Genomic DNA, 11,814 nt, shown 5'->3' on the forward strand with positions numbered 1-11,814 from the left:
CACATTTGAAGTATGAGAATTGCCGCTCTTTATCAGCTGATTTCTGTCTACTCCTGAGCCTTATCTCCCATTCCTCCCTAGCTTCAGCCTGATTTCTTTCAGTCTTCTCTTCATTTGTTCATTCACTTATTTAAAACTTACTGTGTGCTACTGCTACCTTTTTAGTTAAGGTGTAACAGAGAGGCTGGAGGGAACTGCCTGAAAATGTAGAGCTGTGTTCCAGTAGCCATGTTTCTTGAAGATGACTGTATAATAACATAGCTTTCGCAATGTGACTGTGTGATTGTGAAAACCTTGTGTCTGATGCTTCTTTTATCTACCTTATGGACAGATGAGTAAAACATATGGATTAAAAATAAATAAATAATGGGTGGGCCACGGTGGCTCAGCAGGTAAGAGTACTTGCCTGCCATGCCCGAGGACCCGGGTTCGATTCCCGGTGCCTGCCCATGTAAAAAATAATAATAATTAATAAATAAATAAATAAATAATAAGGGAAACAAATGTTAAAATAAATTTAGTAGATTGAAATACAAGTGATTAATGAAAGGGAGGGGTAAGGGGTATGTTATGTATGAATTTTTTTTCTGTTTTCTTTTTATTTCTTTTTCTGAATTGATGCAAATTTCTAAGAAATGATCATGATGATGAATATACATATTCATATTGTATGTTGATTGGTTTTATTAAAAAATAATTTTAAAAAACTTACTGTGTGCTACACATGTATAGAAATCAGACAGTGATGAATGCAATAAGCTAGGTGCCTGATATCACGGAATTTATATTCCATTTATAACATAGGTAATAAAACAAGTAATAAATATAGGCAAGATAATTTCAGATTATAGGCATTATGAAGGAAATAAAGCAAAATGATATAATGAGTGATGGTGAAAAACAGTTTCCAAAATGATTATATGCCGAGATTTAACTACAAGAATGTTCCCCTGAGGGTTTTTTTTAATTTAAATGCATTTTGTGATTTTTTTTTTGAATAGGTAAGACATACAAATGACATTGCATAAAAATATTTGCATTGAGAAGTATCCCTCCCACCCCTGTCCCCCAATCACCCTGATTAGAGGCTACCACTGTTACCGGTATTTTGTGTAACTTTCCAGAAATAGTCAATATGCAGACAGGACCATTCCTAGTAGGATGGAGTATCAAGGGCAACTCAACTACTGTGATGACCAAGATAATCAATTTAAAGAGAGCTACAATATCAGCATTTTTAATATGATCCTTGGAATATCAATGAACACAGAAATTTTCAAATTGAATTTTAATGCTGTTCAGAAAAGAGGTAAGCACTTCACAGCCCTCAAGCACAGGGTGGCAGGGGTAGGGGAAGATGCTCTTCTCAAGGGACAGGCATATTCAACAAGCATTTATATTTATATATTCTCCTTTATTCTACACAAATGGTAGCACACTATATACACTATTCTGTATCTTATTTTTAAAAAAAAAATTTATCAAGGCATAATTACATTCAATAAACTACAATCTTAAGCGTAGAGCTTGATCTAGCTTTTTAAAAATTTAACAATGTACCTTGATATTCTCCATGAAGACATTTAGAACTGTTTCATTCATTCTCTTTGTCATCTACATAATAATCCACTGATTGGATGTACCATAATTTATTTACAAATAAACCTTCCACAAATATCTTTATTTACACGTTGTTTTACTCACTTGCAAGTGTATCTGTAGGTCACTTGCAAGTGTATCTGTAGGATAAATTACTGAAAGTAGGATTGCTGGGTCACAGGATATGTATATTTTAAATATTGATAAATATTAGGGGATGACTACTTTAGATAGGATGGTTAGGAAAGGCCTCTCCCTGTAGAGGTGATATCTGAGCTAAGACCTGAGTAACAAGATATGGTCAATCATATGAACCCTTGGGAAGAGTATTCTGGGCAGAGAACATCAAACGGAAAGGCACTGAGGCAGTAATGTGCTTGGCCTATTCACAGAATGGAAAGGAAGCCAGTATGGCTGGAGTGTAGTAAGTAAGAAGGAGGATAAGAACGAGAAACAGGCAGCAGGCGAGATCATACAGCATTGTGTAGGTAATTGTAGAAAGTTTAAATTTTATTCTAAGTGGCTTCTCCTGGCTTCCCTTACACACAAAGCTCAAATCCCCTTCACATTTTTGATCATGCCAGTGCCCCTGTTCAGAATGCCCTCTCTCCTCCTTTATGCACTGGCACCACATAGCCTTCCTTAACCCCACCAGGCCATTGTGCTTACTCTCCTTCCTTACTACCCAGAATATTTATGAAGGAGGTAACTGGAACCCAGAGATACATATTAGCTTGGCCAAGGTCAGACAATAAAAAGCAACAGAGCCAAGAATAGACCCTCAGATTTTCCAACACCAAGTCAGGACTCTTGCCCCTCATATGTAAAGGACAGTGACTGGCAAGGAAGTCAGACCTTTTTTTAGGACTTCTCACTTCTCACTTAAAAGTGAGAAGGAGCAAGGAGAGAGGAGGCAGGCAAATGGAATACCAGTGACAAAAAAAGCCATTTCTCCAACCTGCCCACTGATGAGTACCAGAGGAACTTCAGGCTGTCTCCAGTTATGACCAAATGCCCACATATACTACACATTCATGCACACATGTCCCCATATACATACCAGATACCAGTTTACCTGTGTGCAGTCACACGCATAAAAGCACATAGACTAATATATAAACATTCTAGGTATAAAAGCTGCATATCTTCACACATAGGCACTCAGGAATCAACCATGGGCACGTATGAAAATGTAGATATCACATTTACTTACTCACCTACATACATAGCTTGCCCCTCCAGAAACTCGCAAGATACTTTCTTCATGGAACTTGTTATTATTTGAAATTATCTCATATATTTTATTTGTTTGCCTATATTATCATCTGTCTCCTTCACTAGAATATAAGATCCATGAGAAGAGAGACCTTATCTGTCTTGTTCACAGCTACATTCCTATCACCTAGACTAGAGCACATGTAAAAGGAACAGAGGATAAGACAAGCACAAACCCATACAGGTACACCTCACTTGAGCTCACTTCCAGCTGTATAAACACAGACACACACACACACACACACACACACACACACACACACACACTGTACATTCCTCTACTTGGCAATGGGCTCAAGCTATACATTATTGATATAGGTACCTAACTCCTTCTAGCATCTTCTTTCTCTGACATATACACCGGCTGGGGCCCCTGGCTAGTTGGGGGATAGGAAGAGGGTACTGTCCAACCTCAAGATCCCAAGCATCTTGGATGTTAAGACTCTAAAATAACATCCAATTTAGTCTTATATCTCTGAGCTCCAAAGAGCCAATGTGCTGTGCTTGGGCAACCTGGATTGCTGGCAGAGTAGGGATCAGAACTCAGGGTCCAGGACTCTCTCCTTTATACTGGGAGTTGTGAATATACAGACAGGTAATGTAAATGAGTGAGGCAGGCTATCTGAAATAAAAATTTTGATAGAAACAAGAAACAGATCACTTTCTTCTTAACTTTTCTGTAAGAAAACAGCAGTACATGTACAATGACACTTGGCCTCATTTGGGGGAAGCAATAGGGAGAAGGGGAGGAGCAAGGGCTAGAAAAATGGAGAATACATGCTCCGGCAAAAGGGAGCAGCTCCTGAAAATTTTTGTCCTTTGGGAGGAAAGGCTCAGTGTTGGCAATTTTTTCCATTTTTCAAGTAAGGCCTGGAATCTGCTTTTGTCAAAAGGTCTTAATTTTTAAGTGCTGACAACCAATTTTTAAAAATTTTAAACAATGTGAGTCAAATAAAACTATTAATGATAGATTTAGCTTTTGGGCTACTAACTTGGAACTTGGCTATATACCAAACTACTGTCCCTTCACCTGAAAGCCATGTGGCTATCAAGACAATCCAAGATATAAAAATAAATAAATAAACAAACAATAAGGGGAACAAAGGTTAAAATAAATTGGGTAGATGGAAATACTAGGGGTCAATGAGAGGGAGGGGTAAGGGGTATAGTACATATGATTTTTTTCTTTTTTCTTTTTATTTCTTTTTCTGGAGTGATGCAAATATTCTAAAAAATTATCATGGTGATGAATACTAACTATGTGGGGATATTGTGAGCCACTGATTGTACACCATGTATGGAGTGTTTGTATGTTAAGAATATGTGTTTCCAATGTGACTCTGTGAATGTGAAAACCTTGTGTCTGATGCTCCTTTTATCTACCATATCAACAAAAGAGTAGAACATATGGAATAAAAATAAATAGTACGGGGAACAAATGTTAAAATAAATTTAGTTTGAAATGCTAGTGGTAAATGAAAGCGAGGGGTAAGGGGTATGGTATGTATAACTTTTTTTCTCTATTATCCTTTTATTTCTTTTTCTGTTGTCTTTTTATTTCTTTTTCTGAATTGATGTAAATGTTCTAAGAAATGATCATGATGATGAATATACAACTATGCGATGATATTGTGAGTTACTGATTATATAACAAGAATGGAATGATCATATGGTAAGAATGTTGTGTTTGTATGTGGATGTGTTTCATTAAAAAAAAGAGTATCTATGTTTGTATGTTGTTTTATCAATGGAAAAAAAAAGACAACCCAAGGTAAATAATGACTAAGTCCTTCTTATCTTCCTCCTCCAGGGAATCTTTCCAGGGAGTCTTCTCCAACTACCTCTTCATTTACACTCTTCAAATTTACTGTAACCCATAATTGATTCAAAATATATTTAGAAAGCGAGGAGTAAGGGGTATGGTATGTATAATCTTCTTTTTTTCTGTTATCGTTTTATTTCTTTTTCTGTTGTCTTTTAATTTCTTTTTCTAAATCGATGCAAATGTTCTAAGAAATGATGAATATGCAACTTTGTGATGATATTAAGAATTACTGATTATATATGTAGAATGGAATGATATGTTAATGTTTTTGTTTGTTGTTAATTTTTTAAATTAATAAATAAAAAAGTAAACTAAAAAACAAAACAATATATATTTAGAATTTGGCTACTCTTCACATCTACTTCTACCATCTTAGTCCAAAACCAATATCAGGTAAGTTAGATCATGTCTCTCTTCTGCTCAAAACGCCTGAATGGTTTCCCATGTCATTCTGAATAAAAGTCAAAGTCCTTACAATGGCCTACTAGTTTCTACATGATCTGGTCCCTCAGTACATCTGTTATCATCTTTACTATTCTCTCTTCCTCTCATTCTGCTCCATCCACATGTCTTCCTTAGTATTTGGCAAATCCACCAAGCACGCTTAACCCTCAGAGCCTTTGCCCTCTACTTGGAGCATTCTTTCCCCAGATGTATACATGACTTATTCCTTATCTTTGGGTCATTGCTCAAATGTCAGCTTCTCAGTGAGGCCAGCCTGACCCACTCCACATAAAAGAGCACTATGGAGTGTTCTACCCCCAGGTGCTTCAAATTTACCTCTTTCATTTAATCTTTCCTAGTTTCACTCTTTCCCCACTTAGTTTCCCCACCTACTCCAAAGCTGAAAGTGCTCATTCCTTTTCAAGGTCCTTTATTTCACTTTCCTTGTAATCTACCTGTTCACCTTGCATTACAGTTATTTGGGCCTCATCTTTCCCATCACATTCTGGGCTCCTAGAGGGCAGGCATCATGTCTTCTTTCTCTCTGTGTAAGCACAGATGACAACAATAAATATTCAAGGTTCAAATCATTGAAAGACTAGTATTTGAGTAATGACAAGGAAACCAGGACTCCTCTCTTAATATGAGAGGAAGTTGTTAGAATGAGGATTTTCGCTTTCTAGAGAAGCAGAAAATTAAGGCATAAGTTAGGAGGAAAGAGCTGAGGGAAAGATGGAGATGGGGGCGGGAAGTGGGTTATTCATAGAAAATCAGAGGACAGTATCTAACTTGGTGAGCTGAGCCTTTCAGAAGAAAAACATCCAGGTAAGAAGAGAACTCAAACCTGTTATGAGAGGAATGCTGGAGTAACTGAGATGCTTAGCCTACAGAAGAGAAGATATTAAGGGACATGAAAGCAAGTCTCAAATATCTGTATCTCTATATGCCTCCACCCTATTTCAAGCCACCTTCATCTCTTGCCTGGATGACCAAAATAATACCTTAACTGGCCTCCCTCTTGCCCCCTTCACATACATCATTTAAAATGATCTATGAGATATATAAATTAGACCATATCACCTCCTACTTATACCTTTTAATGGCTTTCATTGCACTTAGAAGAAAATCTAAACTCCTACCATGCCTTGCAGCCTCTCCAACTTCAAATGCTATTCTCCCATTCTATTCACCAGGTTCCAAATACATCGGCCTTCTGAATGAAGAGCCATGCTATGTTCTTTCACTATACTTCCTCATCTCTCAAAATGGTTTGTTCTATCTCATGTTTCAAATCTCAGCTTAAATGTCACCTCCTTAGTGAGATTTTCCTTGACCACCTTAAGTAGCACTACCACTTCCTGTTATTATCACAGGGTCCTGTTTATTTTCTTCACAGCATTTTACTCAACCTGTAATTATTTTGTTTTTTATTTGTTTACTTATTTTTTTCTCTTTTTACTAATTGTCTGTCTCCCTTACTGGACTGTAAGCTTCATGAAGGCAGGGTCCAAGCTGGTCTCAGCACTTCGGTGCTGAGTCCTTAGTGCCTTACACAGACCCTTGCACATAGTAGGTGCTCAATAAATGAATAAATCTGAAGGATTATTATGGGAAAGAAGAGGCAAACTAGTGTTAAGTAATGGAAGAGCTAGGTCAGTTGGGAGACCTCAATATAAAGAAGGCCTTTCTAACTCTCAGAGCTGTCCAATGATGGAAGGTACTCCTTCTAAGCTCCCTAATTCTGGAAATACAGATAGAAGCTAGGATTTGCAGAGATACTGAAGAGCAGACTCCATAACATGGCTGGGGACCCATGTTCCTCAAAGTGTGGTCAGACAGTGTAAACTACGTAAATTCTAAGGTCTCATCCTATATAGCTACAGTATAGGATTACGCAAATTGGGTGAAGGAAATCCTGACAGCTTCCTTCTATTAGATTGTTCTCCGGGAAGTGATGCCTTGTAATTTTCATTTTATAAGCTCTTTTATAACATGTGATTCATGTTCACTGAAGTTTGAGATGATTTTTTAAGGCACTTTCAACTTTGAGATTCTTTGATTCTATAAGATGAGGAAATAATTTGAATGTGTTCTATAAACTGTAAAGCACTGCTCATTCTCAAATGAGAGAAACTCAGATGTAAGTATACCCTCTAGCCACTTTCCCTTTTACTCATGGAACAGGGAGTACAAGCAATATAACTTGGCCAATTATTAGCCTAATGTTTCCTCTAGGTACTTCTACCCTAGCAGCAGTGAGGAGGGAGAAGGTTTGAATTAAGTGGGAGGTACACACACTCCAAAGACTGAAAAAAATCACTTAGAATGCTACAGCAGGATGAGACTTTAGATTCACTGCTCTCATTTTGCAGACAGACCTTAGTCGAAGTCAATGGAGATGCGAAGTAATATCCTAAAGGCCACTCAGCACATTAGTAACAGCTTATTTAAAACAATATAGTCCGATATAGTAGCCACGAGCTACATGTTACTAGTGAACATTTGAAATGTGACTGAGAAACTGAATTTTTAGATTTATTTAAATTAAATTAAATTAAATGTAAATAACCATATGTGGCTACCATATTAGACAGTGCAGTTCTAGAGTCTAGGTGGTTCTAGTTCAGTGACATGAACCTCCTTTTAAGTGACATGACCTCCAAAAGGGGGGCATTGAAAAGAGCTTTCCTGGGCCAGAAATTGCAAACGGAAGAAAATCAAAGGCAAAAGCCCTGAGAACTGTGGGGTTGAAGTCTACCAAGGATGTATTTTAAGCTAAAAGCAGAAATCTATCATACTGTTTGGTTTTCCCCTGATTCTTGAAAAGGGGAAATGAGGTATGACAGCTAATGAGTATAAAGTTTCTTTTTGGGGTGATGATGTTCTAGAATTGATTGTGGTTATGGCTGTATAATTCTGTGAATATACTAAAAAACATTGAATTGTATACTTTAAAAGGGTGAATTGTATGGTTTGTAAATTATATCTCAATTTAAAAACTCATTGGGATTTCAGATGGAATTGCAATAAACATGCAGATTAATTTGAAATTTATAAATCTTCCTTTCCAGAAAGATTGTCTCTTAGCACTATTTATTTCATTATTTTTATTTGCCTCTTTCTATTTGCCTAAAGACACTACTTGGCATTTATTTTTCCAGCATTATAGACATACACACACACATACATACATATACATATATATATATATGTATGTATATACACATCTGTCTCCTCAATGGATTATGAGTTCCTTAAAGCAGACAAGCTATCTTTCTATCTGTTTTCCCCACAAAGGTTGACACACAATGGGTACTTAATAATACATAATTGTGAAATGAATGGATAAAAGGATGAATGAATAAACAAACTTGTCTCTCCTATGACCAACTGAATTCAGGTTGATTAGAGAGAGAAAACATAGATGGAAAGAGGGGATAACAAAGGAAACAAAGAAGATAGATGCTAGACAGGCAAAGGAAAAATGGAAGACAGAGATAGGAAAAAGAGTATGGAACTTGTGAAATGGAACTTGGGGTCATATCAAAAAGAGTTTTTGAGCTCCCACAGTGGGTTCAGTCCTGAATTCTATGCCATAGGAGAGAGTGGAAGAAGCCCCTAGAAAAGAGGTTCAGGGTTTGGCTTCTGTCCTATAGTCTGGGCTATTATTACACCCTGTCCTCTTGCCAGCTATTTTCAGGCCTTGATCCAGGGACCTTGTGCCTAGTCTCCTAAGCCAAGGTGGCCTTGTTCCCAGCTAGATTCTGTGCCTCTTCTCTGTCAAGAGGATAGAATATGGGCAAGTACGAAAGATAACCCCTTTCTCAGTGCCTACATGCCTACTTACAGGAGGGAAAAACACACACATTTGTTCCTACCATCCTGTGTCCCATACTAGCCTCACCAAAGCCTAAGAACACCCAAAGCATAAAGTGAATTACGGCAGCCCTTCCTTTCAGATCCTCTATCATAGTATTTGGAATGCTGCCTAAAGCAGGAATATGCCTGGAGCAGAAAAAGAAAGTGCAAAGAACAGCCAGGGGCAACATTTAAATATGACATCAGGTCTCTCAAGCATAACATACACATGCAAAAATATTCATTACAATATTTCTCTGTTATCTAGATAGACAGCATAGTTTAAATCATTAGTTTTCAAGCTCAGGTACTCTGTTCCTGTGGGTATCTGAGCAGGCAGAGTTTTAGGAAAATAAGTTTCTAGAAAGATCCTCAACTTTCATATATAATCCTTCATGCATTATTGGTGGAAATGTAAAATGGTGCAGCCACTCTGGAAAACAGCTTGGTAGTTCCTCAATAAGCTGAACATAGAACTACCATATGACTTAGCAATCCCACTTCTAGGTATGTAACCAAAAGAACTGAAAGCAGGGACTCAAACATGTATTTGTACACCTATGTTCATTAGCAGCATTATTCACAACTGTCAAACAGTAGAAACAACTCGTGTCCATCAATAGATGAATAGATAAAGTATGGCTATACATAAAATGGAATATTATTCAGCCATAAATAAAAAGGAATGAAGTTCTGATACATGCTACAACATGGAGGAATCTTGAAGACATCACATTCAGTGAAAGAAGCCAGACATAGAAGGACAGATACTATATGATTCCACTTATATGAAATAACTATAATATGTAAACTCATACACACAGAAGGTAGAGTACAGATTATCAGGGCAGGGGGTAAGGAGAATTGGGAGTTAATGCTTAATGAGTGCAGGGTTTCTTTTTGGGGAGATGGAAAAATTTGTGGTAATGGATGGTGGTTATAGTAGCACAACATTACGAATGTGATTAATACCACTAACTGTATGCTTGGGAATAGCTGAGATGTGAAATTTTACGTTGTATATATCACAATTAAAAAAAAGAAACTAAAGAGACTATGACAATTAAATGCAATACATGATTTTAGAATGGATTTAATAATTGTAGAAAATGCCCAAAAGGACATTTTTTGGGACAACTGAAAAAATTGGAATATAGATTGCATGCTTTATGTCAATATTACATTTCTTAGACTTGATAACTGTACTCAATGTGGTTACATAAGTAAATATCCTGCTGTTAGGAAATATATAGGTGAGAATAAGTGTTAAAGGAGCATAATGTGTACATTCTTCTCTAGACAAAGATAGATAGAATGGCAGAGCAAATGTGGCAAAACGTTAAAAGTTGATGCATCTGAGGATGTGGGTTAGTGGGTATGTTGGAGCTCTCTATACTATTTTTGTATTATTTTTGAAAACTTTCTGTAAGTCTGAAATTATTTCAAATTAAAAATTTATTTCAAATAGGTAGTATTTCAGATAGTTCTTAAAGAATAAGCAGGACTTAGTCCCAGACTGATTCAGGCAAATGAAACAATGTTAGCTTTGACAGAGGGGCAGAACAGCACAGGGCAGGACATAGACCACTATCAATCCTAGAAAATGTTTTCATCTATCAACCAGTGATATTTTTTCATAAAGCTAAATTTATTCACGATAAAGGACCATATACTTTATGCTGTTATTGTCTGCTGTCATGCCTAGTCTTAGGCAATTAAAATAGCTTTCTTTTTAATTGAATGACAGTGATATAAGCTGGTATTTGTAGGTTTCAAAATTATCCGTACTTCACAAAATTTAAAGGTGGCAATCCAGTGGTGGTCCTTGCTGAAAACGCTCATGAAATTTTTAAAAATCTCAACCAACTACAATAAATAAATTCAACCAATTCAGTTTACACCTTAGCCTGTATTTTGTTGGCTGTAAGACTGAAAAGATAGAACATCAAGCCTATCAAAGTCAAATAAAGACTAAGGAACTATTCTAGATCTAAGGAGATTAAAGAGACATAACAATTACATGTCATGTGATTCTGAACTGGATCCTTTTGCTATAAAGCCCATTATTGGAACAACTAGCAAAACTTCAGCTAGTAATAGTATACCAATATAGATTTTCTGATTTTGATAGTTGTATCAAAATTTGGGAGAAAATCCTTATTTGCTTGAAATACATGATAAAGCATCCAGGGATTTGCACCTTACTCCTAAATACTTCAGGAAAAAAAAAGTTATTGGTACTGTACTTGCAACTTTTCCATAAATTTGAGAATGTTCTAGAGGAAAAAAAAAAAGGTTACTAATGTAGACTAGGAGGGCTCATATAGGGTCCCAAATGCCTAGTTTACACTTTATTCTGAATGTAAAGGCTACAAAGCCTGTCCTCTTTCTAACTAGGTTAAATGCCCCTATAATAGGCACCCATGTTTCATTTATGTCTCATTTCTAGCATTTGTCACAGCTGCAATTTCACAACTATGTGTGTGAAAAAAGCAAAGTTTCTCCTTCCAGCGTCTTCTCAATCTCAACTAGTTGAAATTCCTTTTTACAGGTGCTCAGACCAAACACTTTGGAGATATTCTTGACTCTATTCTCATATTCCACATCCAGTCCCTCAGCAAATCCTGTTGGCTCTGCCTTCAAAATATATCCAAAATCTGACCACTTTTCACTACCTCCGCTACTATTTCCACTATGATATCACGTCTGAACAATAGTAAATGCCCTTTTCTGGTCTCCTTGACATTGCCCTCTGCCTCCAAAGCCTATTCTCAAAGGAGTAGGCTGACTATATATGGTAAATATTCAGTATA

The 11,814-nt window shown here is 36.7% G+C and overlaps 1 protein-coding gene across 3 annotated transcripts in view; it reads right to left on the reverse strand.

Moving 5' to 3' along the window:
• ACSS2 (acyl-CoA synthetase short chain family member 2) overlaps positions 1 to 11,814 on the reverse strand; it is a 39,692-nt gene that overhangs the window by 13,529 nt on the left and 14,349 nt on the right. The window lies entirely within an intron of this gene.

This window comes from Tamandua tetradactyla, chromosome 1 (genome assembly GCF_023851605.1).
Source record: "Tamandua tetradactyla isolate mTamTet1 chromosome 1, mTamTet1.pri, whole genome shotgun sequence".
Taxonomy (NCBI): Eukaryota; Metazoa; Chordata; class Mammalia; order Pilosa; family Myrmecophagidae; genus Tamandua; species Tamandua tetradactyla.